Raw genomic sequence first — 15,579 nt, 5'->3', positions numbered from 1 at the left:
GGTCATTATTTCCGTGTTTAGATAGTCCGGCGAATGGACTCTGCCCGTGGGATCAGCGTGCTCGTCGAAACGACAAGAACTACGTCCGCCAGTCCATTCAACGTGTCCTTAAAAATCGATTCTTAAACAGCAATTTCTAGTACAAATTATACATCGCGAACTTTACGAGTCGATGTTACGCTTTCATGGACGGAGGATATGACTAATGGAATGATAATACGACCCAGTTAACCCATTAAGGCGCAAAGTTGCGTTAACGTCTATCGGATTCGCCTTGTAATTATGAAACGAAATTTCAAGAATTTGCTTCTACGACGCGTCTGTTGTTCCGATACGCTTTTTCTAACTTGATAAAACGATAATTTGCTTCGTTTATATCTTTTAAACGAATTCGCGCAACTTTTCCCCGCTATCCCATCGTTTGGTCCTCGATGTGTTAGATCTCTAACGTTCCGTGAAGATCGAGTGGAAAAAAGATATTTCTCGGATGGAATATTTCGATGATCTGTGTTCGTCTTGGACGAGTTTCTAAATAGGCGGCGTCTTGTTGCATCGAGACGCAGCGTGGTTCCCATGCGAGATATAGAGGCGGCGCGTACGTTATTATAAAAATTAAACGACGTTCATACGATTGATTATCGAAATTATATATCATCGAATCGTCCGCTGGCGGATTTTCTGCGGAACGACGAGGCGGTCGGCGACCACGGTATACGAAGAAAGAGACGTGGATGGAAGAAGAGAAAGAGGGGAATGCTAGAGCGGAGCGGCTCGATCGACGTAATTGTACGCGATTCAACACGGACCGATGAAGATAGAGTTCTCGTGTGTGGATCGTCCGGCTCTCGGAGGGCTTAATAAGTCGTTTTCGAAAGATAATCCGCGGCGGGTGTGTCATTTGATTTCTTGTAATTTCGTGTTGGTCGCGACGCGGAATGCCGCGTAGATGAACACCCTCGTCGTCCCCGTCGTGCGCCGTAGACATCCTACGGACACACGCCTAGATACCCATTCTGTGTATGTATTCGCGCGACCATCTCTGTTTCTAACGTCCCCTCTCGACCCAACTCTTCTTCTTCGACAGCGATTCTCACAGCGAATTATAATTCTTTTTCTATATCTATGCAGCTGAAATTCATGATACGTTGAAACTAAATAACTAAACGACGATAATTACATATTAGGTTCTCGGAAAAGTGTGTTTCTTTTACAGACCCGTCTTTTACAACGACGCATCTTTATACAAACACGAAATCCAATCTGTCGAACGTTGCGATATTTATTTCGATAGCACAAAACGAATCATTCGTAATTCGATAAAATAATATAAAACGCAAAATGTGTATCCATTATTTCTTTATAGAACGAAAGAAACTTTTCTGATGACCTGATACATTTCCCCAAGTCCTTTCTTAGAGAGAACCTCCTATCGCGTATGCCACTGCATCGATTATACGATCTGTTTGTCTCCCGATGAAACTGGACAAGCACGGATTCTCGAGAGTATCGCAACGCTTGTACGTATCTTTCGTAAATACGTTCTAAACCTATTAAGCGTGCACAGACGCGAAATACTTCTGTTTCAATGACAAGCGTAACGTTACTTGCCGCGACAAGGTTCTAAATACTTTCGCGAACCAATGTAGTCCGATTGAAAAATACAGAAATGACTCCGTCGAGTTGACATCCGTCGCACTTAGCCCGACACACGCGGAATACTAGAAAGTTTGAGAAACGCTGGTCTAGCAGGTTCGTTTTTCCCGTTCCTTCGCCCTTCGAGCCACGAGATTACACTCATTCAGAGATTTCGGCTGGTTCTTTCAGCGGTCCGTCTTTTTTCCTCGGTTGGCTGAATGGATCGTGGTTTCTCGGCTGGATTTCCGTCCTTGCCCGGCGACGCGGCGATCGAAACATCGCTCGTGGCCCCGGGGAGTCTTTCATTCACATCGCTCCAGCGAAGAAGCGGTCCGAAACGGTGTGCAAGAATTACCAGCGTCCGAGAAAGAGAGAGGAAGGGAGAGAGAGAGAGAGAGAGAGAGAGAGAAACAGAAAGGGAAAGACTTCTAGAAGGAACACCGTGGTCACAGTTGCACCACGAAATTAGCTCGTCGTGTACCTGTTTCATCGCCCAGACGAACCGACGGACGACCCGTGTCTCCTTTGCGTGGGACGATTTCAGGACTTTACCTGGCGCCAAGCGATTTCGTCCCGGATTGGAAGCCCGGGGAATCATACGGTCCGAGAGCCTTAATTGACGCGATGCAACAATCCAATGGAATGGACCATCGAATTCCAAAGTGTGGTTCGGCTTTATCGATCGTAAACTCACACTGCGCCGTGGAAGATCGCTCGCTGCTCGCGACAAGATTCGATTATGTACTTGGACGAAGTACAATACGGTACGGAGCTGGGATCGTTGTTCCGACGAATGGGATATTCGAAGACCGAAACGCGTACGAGCCCGTCGAAATTCAAATCGATCGACTCCGTCTCGTGCAAATTTCTTTTTCATCGTTATCCGGATACGCGTAATTAACGTCTGGTTTATCCTAAGGTATAACTTATTTCCGTAACGTTGTCTAGTGTGAGAAGATGCAAGACAAACAATATCGAGGTAACGAGGTGAAATAAAAATGCTATGGGCAACATGATCGCTTTCACCTTCTTGTCGCGTTCTCCGCTTGTAACGCATGACCGACGAAAGGCTGCTTACGACGAATATATACTTTTTGTACTACGTAGCATCAAGCGGATGGTGGAGTTGGCCGAAGAGGGAAGCGGAGTTGGCCGAAGAGGACAATCCTGTCTGAAACTGGATGTGCCTAATTACTCGATCGTAAAACGAGCAAATTATTACATCCACGCGTTCGTCCATCGGAGGAACATCCATTACCGGAATCTCTGTAATAACATGTCGTCTTTGGAGGATGAATCGTGGTCAGTCGGATAAAGCAACGGGTTTGGGGTTCGGTACGCGGGGCACAGAATAAGAAGATCGTCGGACGAGGGAGAACGATACGAGGATGGTTTCGAGGGAGAGATAAAGCAACCGAGCTTTCTGCTGCGCTCGGTGGAACGTGCAGATAGAAGGAGCGGAATAGAGCGAGAAGGGAGGAAGAAGATGGGAACGATTCAAATTAAATGCCGTTGAAACAAAAAATGATCGAGTAATGACAGCACCGGTGCCTTCGCGGTGGCTCTGGCTATCTTTGAGCATACGGTCCGGAGAAGAAGGGAGACCGTGTGATTACCCATCGACCAATAGCCGTGCTCAGAGCGGCCATCATGGTCCAGGGAAGACGTGCAATCACGCGGTTCTCCAGCATCTTCCTCGCGAGCCACGGGATGGTTTCGTCTTTCCTGCAGGCACGCGTGTTCCGGAGTCTGCCTCCTTCGATCTAGCTTACCAACGATGTATCAGCGTTCGAACGTCTGGAACGTTGCTCGATCTCGAGACGTCCGTAAAGAAACGTTGGGATTGGAGATTGCGACTCGAATAGGTCGAGCTGTTTGGCAATCGGTTGATATTTAAAGAGAGGCGGTCGATTTTTCGAAAAAATCCAGATTTGGAAGTTTACGAACGATGAAACTGGATATCTCGAAACGAGTTAAAAGCGTCGATTTCTATCTAACGACGCGAACGTCGACTTTTCCCTCGTGACAAATTATTGTAGCTGCATGGAACGGCGGCGGTGTTGCGTCACGTAAGAATAACTAGGCCTCGAGAAGGGGACGACGCGTTTTGGTAAGGTGTAACACAGTTGCGCAAAAGCAAAACTAGATAATGGCCGCTTTCACGTACCGTAGCCTCGCACGGTGGTTCGGCGAACGTATGTAATTTAACAAGTACGCCTTATCCGACAGCCATCATTGATGAGCAGTGAGCCCTATAACGTTAATTATTTTCACGGTTCTCAACTCGTCTTTTAGAGGCTCTAAGAGGCAACGGCTATTCATTGGAACTGGTTCGAGGTTGTTCGAGTAATTAGCCTTGCTTCCGGACAACTGCCTCGAAATAATTTGAAATCGTCCAACGCTGTAAAGATACAGCGGCACGTATGAGAAAGAAAATCTGGATTTATCGCGTAACAACGTACGATATCGGTTGTTCTAAATTACAGCTTTAAGAACACGTCGACGACGTCGACACAGACGTCGAGAATTCACAGAGGTTGAAGCACCCGCAATTACCGCGACTCGATGAAAACGCGGTAGCGTCTCAATCGGGAACAATTAAGTCTAATGAATTCCAAAGGTACGGGCATGAAACTCGCGTATTTGCATGATACATTACCGCAGCACGATGCGCGTCGACTTGAGAACCGGCAATTTATGAGCGCATATTTTTCTTTTAACGATAACACTTAAGCTCGTGTGTAATTGCATCCTGTACGCTTAAGGTCTGTCCACACGCGGCACCAGTTGGCCGCCGATGTCGTGCCATATTTCACGCGGACATTTCAAATCGCGTCGTTTTCGCGCGGCCTGGCTCGAGTTCCTCTTTCGCTACCTCGACTAACTCCGTTCTTTTTATCTCTCCCCTCCTATCTACGAATGATCACCGACGATTTCACTCGGCGCTCGTGTGAAACGCGGATAATGACGAGCAACGTCGAAGCCAGGATAGCCGGCGCTTAATAACTCGTTAATTATCGTTTTAGGAAATCCGCGCGCACATCGCCGAGCCGTCCAATTACTTTACGTAACTCCCGCGCCTTCATTTCTCCGCTCTGGTCGCGGTAATTGGTTTAATTGCGTTTCGCAAACGAGAAAAAAAGGAAACCGGCGCAGATTGGAAAGAGCTGGCGGAACAACGAACAAGGGACTTTTATCGCGAGGTGTCTTCGCGCATATTTCCATTCCGGGCATCTCGGAAAACCGTACGTAGCACACGTAGTAAACGCGGACGCGTGTTTCGCACGTTTCACGCGTCTACGATAACGTCGTTTCCTTGAACGACGAACGTCGATAGCAACGCCGATCGCGCGTTTCCGGTGCCAGCGAGCTATTGAAAATTCGTTTTGCCCGCGATTAATTGCAAACGGAGCGGCGTTCCACGGAAAAACTTTCTCCTCGATGGTCTTTGATTTCTCCGCGATAAAAAGGGAAAAGGAATGGTTAATTATCGTGCGCGAAACGAACGACGAAAAAGCTGGCGGCCACGGTAAACTAACTTTTTCCAAACGTTACAAAGCGAGCGTCGTTCGAAAGAAGAGATTCCTTCGTTCGCTCTTTCTCCTTTTGCTCGGTGATTTTCCTTTTTCCAAGGATTCCGTGACGTTGTTTTCGTAAACGAACGAAACGAAGGAGAACGCTCGTGTGTGCGCTTCTGACGGCAATTAAGAACCGCCGCTTTTGATCGCGATTCGTCGACCTCCTTCTTCCTCCCGGTATCACGCGATTTCCACGGCGGCAGCGTCGTACGAAACTTTGTTGCGTTTCAATATTTTTTCTCCTTTCGGTGGACGGCGAAACGCATTCACGGCTTCCTGCGAGATGGTATCGCGTTTAGGCGAGCTTTAGGTTATCATTAAGTCAGTCCTTGGAGGAATTTTCTGTCCTCGTAAACGCGACGCTCGGTAATCGTTTCGATCGTGCCTCTCGACCAGCTATATCCAACCAGAAAGTTAATTGCCTTCCAAGAATGCTCGCAAGGGTCGGCCCGTGGTACCCGCTTCGAAATATTTCAATCGCCTGGCAGAATGTGAAAGCACCGACGATTGATATAGGGAAAAAGTTAGGCGCCTTTTAAATTTCATGCACACCGTTACGGCTGCGCCGATTTTTCTGCGTTCGTACGTCGCCTTGCTATTCGTTCCAACGCACTACATTACGACGGGTACTTGACTTAACCGCGCTCCTATCTATTCACGATCGCAATGGAAAGTTTCGACAACGGTAATTGGATTAGAAATTTCTAAAAACGGGGAAACAAAACCAAGCAGAGGTACCTGAATGAGATTTCGCTGTAATTGGCCACGATTCGCGGTACAGAAATCCCTTGGCCTGGTTTAAGCTAAAAAACACGTCAACGCGTGTGCACATAACGGGCACGCGGTTGCATTGTTTTTCTTTTCTCTCTCTCTCTCTCTCTCTCTCTCCCTCTCTCCCTTTTCATAACTCATCCGCGATCCATATTCATGGGGGACGGCCGCGGAGGAAGGCGGAATGCGCAAGAAAATGAAACAACGAATTAGCAGCACCGAGCCGAGTACACGCTCGTGTTTGTGCTTATGTATAAATATACCGGGGCACGGATAAGATCGCTCGTATTTAGCAACAAAATCGCCGTGCAATGCGAAAAGTTTTTCACGACTGCCGTAGCACATAATGAAGTATAGTTACTTCCTGACATCAAACTAATTCGCCGCCATTACGGTGATTTATATTATATGAAATTGCCCGGCCCCGGCTCTTACGCCTAGCGCGATTCAATTCGCTATCACGCATTCAGCAAACCATGAACGCACGAACGCTCGATAATGACGTGAATCTGCAGCTTTGACCAGCGAGAAAGAACACCGACAGTTACGAATTTATAAGTCTCGTCGGCAAGAATTACCTTCCAGTCCGTTCCAATTCCTTAACGAGTATAAATATTTATCGTACATTACGATACGCCGGTTTTACATCGTTCGCGAGTTTTTCAGACCCATCTACAGTACAGTATTTTTCATTTTCGTTGCTTGATTCTCGAATGGTCTAGTTATAAACGGAAGACGGCTGGAAAACGGAAGTTGCACGACGTCTCTCTTGGTGTTCGGACAATGCCGCGACGAAGGAAGTAATTCGCGGAGGACTTAGCCCGTGGCGGTGTTCAGGCTCGGCCTGTTCAAAGGCGTGCTACGCGTACGAGCATTGTCTTGACAACTTAGCGGTTATTTTACACGCTGTTAGCTCGGTAAGCTAGCCACGAGTTTACCGCTGTTTCTATGCTAATGAGCCACACCAAGACGAACGAAGCTGCAAACACGCGGCCAGCGAGAAGCAGCGCGGCGGCTAAAGTCGCGGGAGCGGCAGCACTCTTAGACCGTGCTTCCCTCCGAGTCTCTCAAACAGCTCTGGTTAATACAGAAACTCTCGGCCTAACTTCGCCCAAAGGGAATAGTTGCCGCGATATACGCGTGTAACTTCGTCAGAAGAGCCGGGACCACCTTGCTTTCCAACCGTCACGCGCAAATTTAGTTAAAGATGGAACCGCATGACGTACACTCGAGCTTCCCCGATCGATGTCGCGACTTCGCTGACATGTATTCGGCGAACGAATTTCTCAAGCAATTATCCCAACCGATGACCGTCTCTATCGATTTACTCGCTTTCGTGTCACTCGATAAAATAATCGAAGAAAGGAATAATCCGATAAATAGGAAGATATAAGCTCGATTGAAAATGACCGATAAACTTACGATGTTTTACGATAACGCGCGTTCAAGGAGCAACGACGACGCAATCGGCGATTTAATCGCAAAATCGATCCGTTTTCGTTCGAAGGTCAAACTCTTTAACTTTTCAAAGATATCGGAAAAGAGAAATTAACGAAGACGATAGGTAAACGTGCAAATTTCGTTCACGATCGGTATCTCGTTTACACGGACTTTCCTTCGACAGCTCGTGTCTGGCTTGCAAATCCAAAGGGGTTGCGTATAGACACAGGTCACGTGCACGTATTGCCCAAGTACTCGTTTTGTCACCAGCGTTACCGCGAATAAGTACGAGCAAGTTTCTATATTAGTTTAGTTGCTCGGGATTAGCTGGTTCGCCCTTGCGGGTAGCTTGGCTGCTCGCGCATATCTATAAGGTTCTCGCGTTCCCGCAACTGCAGAGGCAATTTTAATTGCCACGATAATATATGCGCGAAGCATTTGCATCTGTACCTCGTAGCCGGTGCCTCGTAATTGTATATCCCTTCCGTTCAATTTCCACTTTTGCGCCAACCCTTGACGCGCACCAGACACGTCCGATAATATCCCGAGTGGATTTTATTTATGTAAAAAGTCTCATCCGCGCGTACTGCATGAAATATCCATTGATTCATCGACTTCGTTGCCAAAAGGATAAGCAAACTTGCGACTCGCTTTTCTATCTCTTTGCTCGCGTATAAATTTTCTTTAACTTAGAACGCCAGAGTCGTAATATTTTTTATCGTTGCTTTATCTAGTGCGTTTTTGCTGTTGCGCAATCCAATTGCTTTTAAATAAGTAATTAAATAAGTAATCGGTAGCATCTTATTCCACGTGTTATAATTCCAAGGCAATCGCATCCATTGCTGAACGCAGTTTCGACTTCCTAACTCCAAAGAGATACTGCACGACGATTCCTCGGAATTGACTCGCACGACCTCGAGCATTACTGTAATCGTCGTAACTACCTTAAAAAGCGGTCTCGCGCGCCATCGGCTAACGCAACATGCAGATTGTCGGTTGTTCGATCCGGCGGGGGATCCCGGGATTCCTGCATTGGTCGGCTACTCGTAACGGCCCGTTCCCTGTTGTTCGGCCCAGGAGTGAAACGAGAAAAGAGTTGCATCGGGACCGACCCGTGAAACCGTAGAAAATTGTGCGCGATCGTATACCTGGAAATGATGGTTCGTTTCGTGGAATATCGACGATGCAACGCTACAGAAATTTTGCGGGGTAAAAGAACCGAGATTTTATTTACTTCCTTCATTTCGTAACGACGCGAAACGCGTACAAAGGTTGTTCGAAATCGTACGATTCTAAAATTCGCGGCAGTAAAATACCTACCCTAGCGGGTAATAAATACGCAAATTTCAGTCGAAAGGTTCGAAACAAGGCATCGAAGGGTGGAGAGAAAGAAGAGAGAGCTTTGGACAGACAGAGGGGAAGTGTAAAAAGCGAAAAAAAGCTGGGATCGACGAGACGCGACAAGTAACAAATAATCTTGGTCACGATTGGGGGAGGGTAGGTAGCTGCCGTTGTTCCTTCCTTTGTTTCGAAATTTCCCGAACGATGGATGCCCGTAAAAGTGCTTCATCGGCGAGCTAGCACCGGACGTGCGTGTTCCGCGCCCCGCGGGATCAATGGATTCGCGGCCGAGGAACAAAGGGCCGGGAAGGCGAAACGGCCGAAAGGGGACGAAGAAAAGAGCGAATCCGACGCGGCAACGGGAGAAAGAGAGAGAGAGAGAGAGAGAGAGAGAGAGAGAGAGAGAAAGAGAGAAAGAGAAAAAGAGAGAAAGAGAGAGAAAGAGAGAGAAAGATACGTAACAGAGGCCGATAGAGAGGCCGAAAAACGGGAGTAGATCTGTCGTGGCGATAGAGCTGGTCTGCGGCCACCGCTGCCCGGGCACCCATGAAAAATAACGAAAATTTAGTCGAGGGCCGGCCGCAAAGCGATTAAGTCCATTATACAGTTTTATCAGCATGAGAAAGATCTAATAGCGAGCGTACACCTCCCTTCTCGTTCAGCCCTCGCTCAACTCGCTAATTCTCCGGTGTCGCGTGTGTATGTACGCGCGAAGGAACCCCCTCGATGTGTCATACGCGCGCCACTTGTGTCGCTCGCGCCTCTTCGTCTATCGAACGTGAACGATGAGTGCGAGCACGCCAATGGCCCAGACCAGAGCGTACGTGTATTGGAAAGCGCGCGTGCGCGCCTACTTGTGTGCGTGTACCTACGTTACAAGTAGTTAGTTACACGGGACATAGGCGTAGAATTTTCGAGATTGATAGGCCGTCGCAAGGTGATTAGCGCGTGTCGTGACACGGTGCTCGAAAAAGCGCGTAACAATTCTCCGCGATTTCTAGCTTCCACGTTGGCCGTAACGCGACCATTACGGTCGCGGTTTAACGGCGCTCTGATCGTTACCGCGAAACGATTAACGTCGCACGATTCGATCGTGGTCGTGTACTGCGCTTGATCGACGTCGGCTCGGTGGCTTTTTATTCGAAAGAGGAAGCAGGCGCTAACGATTTCGCAGCGTTTATTCCAGAGGGTATAAAATATCGTTGTATCGCGATAATTGTCAGAAACGACGCCTATGCGACAGAAGGTACGACACAAAGCATTAACCATGAGAGAACAGCTAGCGCGCGCGCGTGTATGTGTAACAGGCGGAACACACGGTATAACTAACGAGAGACCTCAACCCCTGGCCGGTGGAAACACCTGCAGGAAATCACAACCCCCGAATGCAAATATTATCTTAATTGCTATAGAAAAGTACCGCCATTACGCGGAAACGCTTTTTTCTTTCAGCTTTGCGTCGCGTTAACGAGTGTGACCGGGTCGAGATTGCTCCGCCGATGAACATAGGGTGCGCACTTATCAACCCCTAAACGAAACCGTCCACACGTTGCACAATCCCGAGCGAACGATGACTCGGTAGAAACTCGAGTGTGAAACGTTAAATAATAATAAATCCCTTCGTCGATGGCCATGGGAACAGTCGCAGATTTTCGACGAGGAACAGGCTAAACATAAGATGCAAGATACTTTGAACGTTTCGCGTGTTCGAACGAAAATTTTCGCGAATACTTCCACGGCTGTTTGTCATGTAGAACGTTATGCGGCTAAAAGACGGGCTACGAGGCGCAAAGTGGCTCTTACATTGGTTTCAAGGTTATCTAGCTCGCTATCAATGCAAATTGCCCGTAATGGAGGCTCTTAGACGAAATCGGATACGTACGGGAATAAGGGAGCTGGCGTTTGTCGGTTCTCTTTAATCGTCTCACCTGCGCGATTGTGTCGTCGACGGAAAATCTCGTATGCTATCAAAACGCGTTCGCGTGTGAACGCAAGAGTCTTTAATTCGAAGGAGAAGAAGGGGCCGCAGAATAAATGGAAAATTTTTTATCCGCCTATTACGATGCGACGGTTATTAAGTTTGGCAATTACGACACGACCGAGACGAATTCGTGTCGACACCCACGATGACGAATCGCGTATTTGGCAACGCTCTTTAGGCAACTTCCGCCGCCGCGTATCCTGTCAATAGCGCTTCTCCGCGCGTTGCCTTTAATTAATTTCTCATGCATACCGGCCCGTGGAAACTCGGATAGCTCGCGCGAATTCGTGCATAATGAGTCGACGCGAGCATCGAGCGAAGAAATCGCAACAGGCTACACGTTCGTTCGTTAACGTCCTCGGCACAATTTTGATTATCATCGACTAATCGTCGTCATCGGCTGCGTGATCGCAACGCGTTTCTTGAACCTCTTAAACTCGCGTCTTATACGCTGCGAGGATTCTCCGTTTCTCTGTTTCGTTGCGATCGATCAATTCCAGTAGCCGCGTAATCGCAGGAAAATCGCATAGCGATCGATAATGCGTCGTTAACGCGATCGCATAGCAATTTGCATGCGATCAACCGGGTTGCAAAAGCCCAAGTGGAAAATGGGACGGTTGTAGTAGCCGCAAAAACGTTTCGTTGAAAATCATCGAGTACCAAACGTTCGTGTTAACAGTGGGCTCGCGTAAAGACACGTAACGTTCATGCACGATGCAATTTGCATCGGCAAAACCGCGGCGTTTGATGGCGAAACACGACGTAGTTTCACCTTCGATTAAGCCCGCGTTTACTCGCGACTAGCTCGAGCAACATCGTCGTTGCTTTTCTCTTTCGTGCGCCAAATTTCCGCTATCGCACCCGCGGGAACGCATTGCGATCTTAATGAGCACTTAGCATAACAAACGTAAGATCGGATCGGGTTGCCAGGTTGTACGGTACACGCACGGCCTGGTTCGACTACCGGAGCGCGCGCGCGTTTGTTAAAAGGGCTCGCGAACGAAGGGAAAAGGAAAAAAGGCGAAAGAAGCGGACAGAAAGTGAGATAAAAGTGGAGGGGTGGAAACGAGGGAAGGAAAAAAGGTGGAAACGCGCGACGTTTAAAGGCGGTACGAGGGAGAAAAAGAAATAAGAGAAAGAGGAAAAAAGAAAGAAAAGGAGAAATAGGGAATCGAAAGGAGACAGGCTTTGGTTTATACCACGCGATGCGCATGCGAGCACCTCCGACTTATGGAAGTTTAGCCGTTAACTTAACCGGCGTTTACCTTAATCTAAGATCAGCTCTGGCCTGCCGCGTGCACTGCTCGGTATAATGTATGGCCGTATGAATATGCATTGGACACGGTATGAGGTCTACCACCGATGTAAACGCGCGCGTACGTGTGCCACGTATAGCGACGGCTACGTTTACCTATGCAACCGTTCGCCCCTGCGAGTCTGCCTCGTTCGTGTGTTTGCTTACGCTCGGTTTGCCGGCCAGCGTGCACGCGGTCGAGCCGCGCGCCTTCCTTTTATACACGAGGTTGAACGATGTGTGCACGGGCTGATCGCGAGCGCGCTGCCAATCGCCTGGTGAGAAAACCGGACAGGAAGGCGCGTAAAATCACCGCGATGCTCGTTCGACTCGCGTTCCTTCGTACGAACTTCGACTTAAACGTCGGACACGTAGGTATACGAGATAGCGCGACGCTGAAAACGAGAATCGGAAGAATCGAACCGAGTCGCGTACAGGGTTGGGCCAATCGCGTGCCGCGATTAATCCCTACGCATCGCGTGGTCATTTAAACAGCGTAAACGTTGCTTTCGTCCCGAAGGTTGGTCGGTCGTAATTCACCGGCCAACAGGATTTCATTTTTGCGAGCGGATCGCCGCGCCGGCTCGTGCTGCGCGAGAGAGGGTTCGCGCGTAGGCTGACCGCTCGCCGAGAGCGCAGGTTGCACGCGCGAGACACTGTTAACCGCGCGTGGGAGTAATTTGTGAGCTCGCGAGTGCGTTTCGTGCGTGCCGGCCGATACGGCTCTACGGAGGAAGCAAGTGGAAGGTGGATCCTTATCTGGTCGAATTTTACGACCGTTTTAAAGGATCGTTAATTTTCGAGCGTTTATCGCCTGCCCGCCGCGGATCCTTCCACGTCGCCTCCTCCTCCCTTTACGAACGATTGTCGGCGGTCGACCGATTCCCCTTCTCGAGATGAAAATTCGAACATCGATCTTTGCAGCGTTGTCCGCGGTTATTTCAGGTATCGCCGACCGCGCGACCTTTCGTGACGCCATTTGTCGGAAGCACGGCCGCTTTTACGGATTTTCATTCGCTCGTAAAACCAATTTTACGACCGATCTGTAACATATTTTTTTCAAGATATTTTCCCGCCCGATCTTCGAACGACGTTGAAATTGGGTTATCGGGCTGGAGTTTGTTTCAACGCCTCGCGCGAGCTTTCGGTGCTCGTCTCTTTGGAAAAAGTCGAATAAGAAGCGGAATCGAAACGCGGATATTTTCCACTGGACACGAGTCGCGGTTATATCGGTAAATCCGCGGATCTCTTGGACCAGGTTCTTACCACGCATCGAGTCTAAGATCTTTAAAAGCCCTTCGGAGGAATATCCAAAGCTCGTTCTAGCGCGAACCATGGCGCAAGGCTACGGCATTCATGAGGGTTAATTGCAAGTTGATGAAAACAGTTTTAACGCTCTTAACTTTTCACTTGGTGTCTCAGACCTGACGGCGAGACTCTCATGTATATTTAATAACCGACACGTGAATACACTTGTCAAGGCTGCCAACGCGATACGTGTACCTATGTTAATTCTCTGGGAGCGACGTCGAGCTTTAAAACATTCAACGACCTAAGGGCATTTCCTCGCACCTAGCTGCTTCACCTCTTGGCTTTAACCGATTTCCCTTAGAATCGAACGAGAGCGAATTGAACCGCGCAAGAAACACGAACGAAATTCCCATTCTTTTCAGCCGATATGGATGCACGTTACGCTGGAAGAGACTCGTGGAAAAGTCGTTGTTCGCGGCGCCGTTGTTCAACGACGCGAAGCTTTTGTTTCGTCGCCTTCTGGTCGCGACGCTCGTGACTAATTCTCGTGTTCGTTTAACGAGCCGCCCACGAACGAACGCGTTAACCTTTCCACGTGCACTAGTCGAGCGAAGAACGCGCGAGCGGCTGTACGGACATCCGCGAAAGGGCAGCGTGGAACGCGAGGCGTAGGTGGCGCGAACGAAGGGAGGAAGGAAAGCTGAACGTTGCCTCCTTGCAGCGGTTTAAACCGTGTCACGGTTTGATAGTCTCGTTACAGGCTCCGTTAACCCGTTTTTTCATCGGACCAAGACCATCTCGTTCGGTACCTTATTCGTACAAACCGGGGAAAAAGCGAGGAAAATAACGGCGAAAAAAGAGACGTTGATATACCGTTTGGCTTTTTTTCCACGGCGTGCAATACCTAATCGTCGCTTAATGGTACACGTCACGCAGCGTAGTTAGCGCAAATAGCTCAACGTTTAACGACGGGAGCACTTCCGAGACGCAATTCGGTCTCGCAATTTGCTCGACCGATAAAGCAATCCGGTCACCTCGGCCTCGCGAATTTTTCAAATTCTCGCGTACTATACGACCGTACGTCTTCTCGCGGTGTACCTCTGGCAGAGAATGCGTGGACAAGTTTCCAGGCGAACATCGAACCGCGCATACGTTAGGGTGGCGTGTCGCGAAAAGGATCGCCCGGCGTCGAGTACGCGCGCCATATGGGCTGTTCGCATAAATAAGCGCAACTATGGGTGGTCAGCTGCCCTGATTAAGCGACGTCGCTACCTCTATTTTCTATGATTCTTCCATTTCGGTTTACCGTCGCGTGGCTAATTCGATTTGGTGTCGGATAGCGTTGATACGACGCTACCGTAATTATTCCTCGGCGGATACGCTTGCGCGCATTGTTTCCGAGCTTGGACGAACTTGCAGCGGCGATTTCGAAACGGTCGAGCAGCTCGCAGAGAAGCGACGGCGGTTCGTCGATTCGAACGGACAAAGTTGGCCGACGCCGGAACAACGGCGAAAAAGGGGCGGAAGAAGAAGAGCGTGGAAACACCTTCGAACCAGATGGTCGTTAGATCCGATTCGGTGATCGATCGGTGGTGAAATTTTCGCTGGAAAGTTGCGTTCCCTTTCCGAAGCATCGTCGTTGGCATTTACCAACGCTCGTTCGTTCGTACGCGTTGCAATCGTTTCGTGGCTTCGCGGAGATCCTGGCGAGGTTGGTCCAACCGAGCGGGGTCGATCGATCGAATCGACTAAACGACGATGGAGGAAAAACAAGAGCGGCGCGCTCGTGGCTTCGTTCGTAAGTAGAACCTTCCGCCGTGGCACGGACAGAGCGCGAGGCAAGTAGAAGTGGACGGCGGCCGGTGGATTCGCGGCAGAAGCTCGAGGTAGGACCACCCTTCGGCCTCGATGGCTCTTCAACCCCTTCCAGGTGGACGCGTTGGACCTCTCCTCCCGCTCGACTGCTCCGGGAAGCGATCTCGAACGGGCAAGGAGAGAACGAGAGCGGCGGAAAGCGGTCGAAGTGGGAGCGTTCGTATCAATCTCTCCTCTAGCCTCTTGTACCCCTTCTCCCTTTACCCTTCTCTCGGTCGGTTGGCCCTCCTCGGTACCGAAACCCCTCCACTTTGCTGCGCTGCGAGCGCAACCTGACCCTCCCTCCCCGCGCTGTAATGAAAGATATTAACTACAATTTTATATCGAATTACCGCTGAAACACATTTCAAATTAGTTGGGCGTAGCCGCGCCACGTAGCGGAGGCGCCGAGGTTGTCGTGTTGCCGATTGGCT

Source organism: Bombus affinis, chromosome 5 (assembly GCF_024516045.1).
Source record: "Bombus affinis isolate iyBomAffi1 chromosome 5, iyBomAffi1.2, whole genome shotgun sequence".
NCBI lineage: Eukaryota > Metazoa > Arthropoda > Insecta > Hymenoptera > Apidae > Bombus > Bombus affinis.
Note: the sequence above shows the minus strand (reverse complement) of the source record.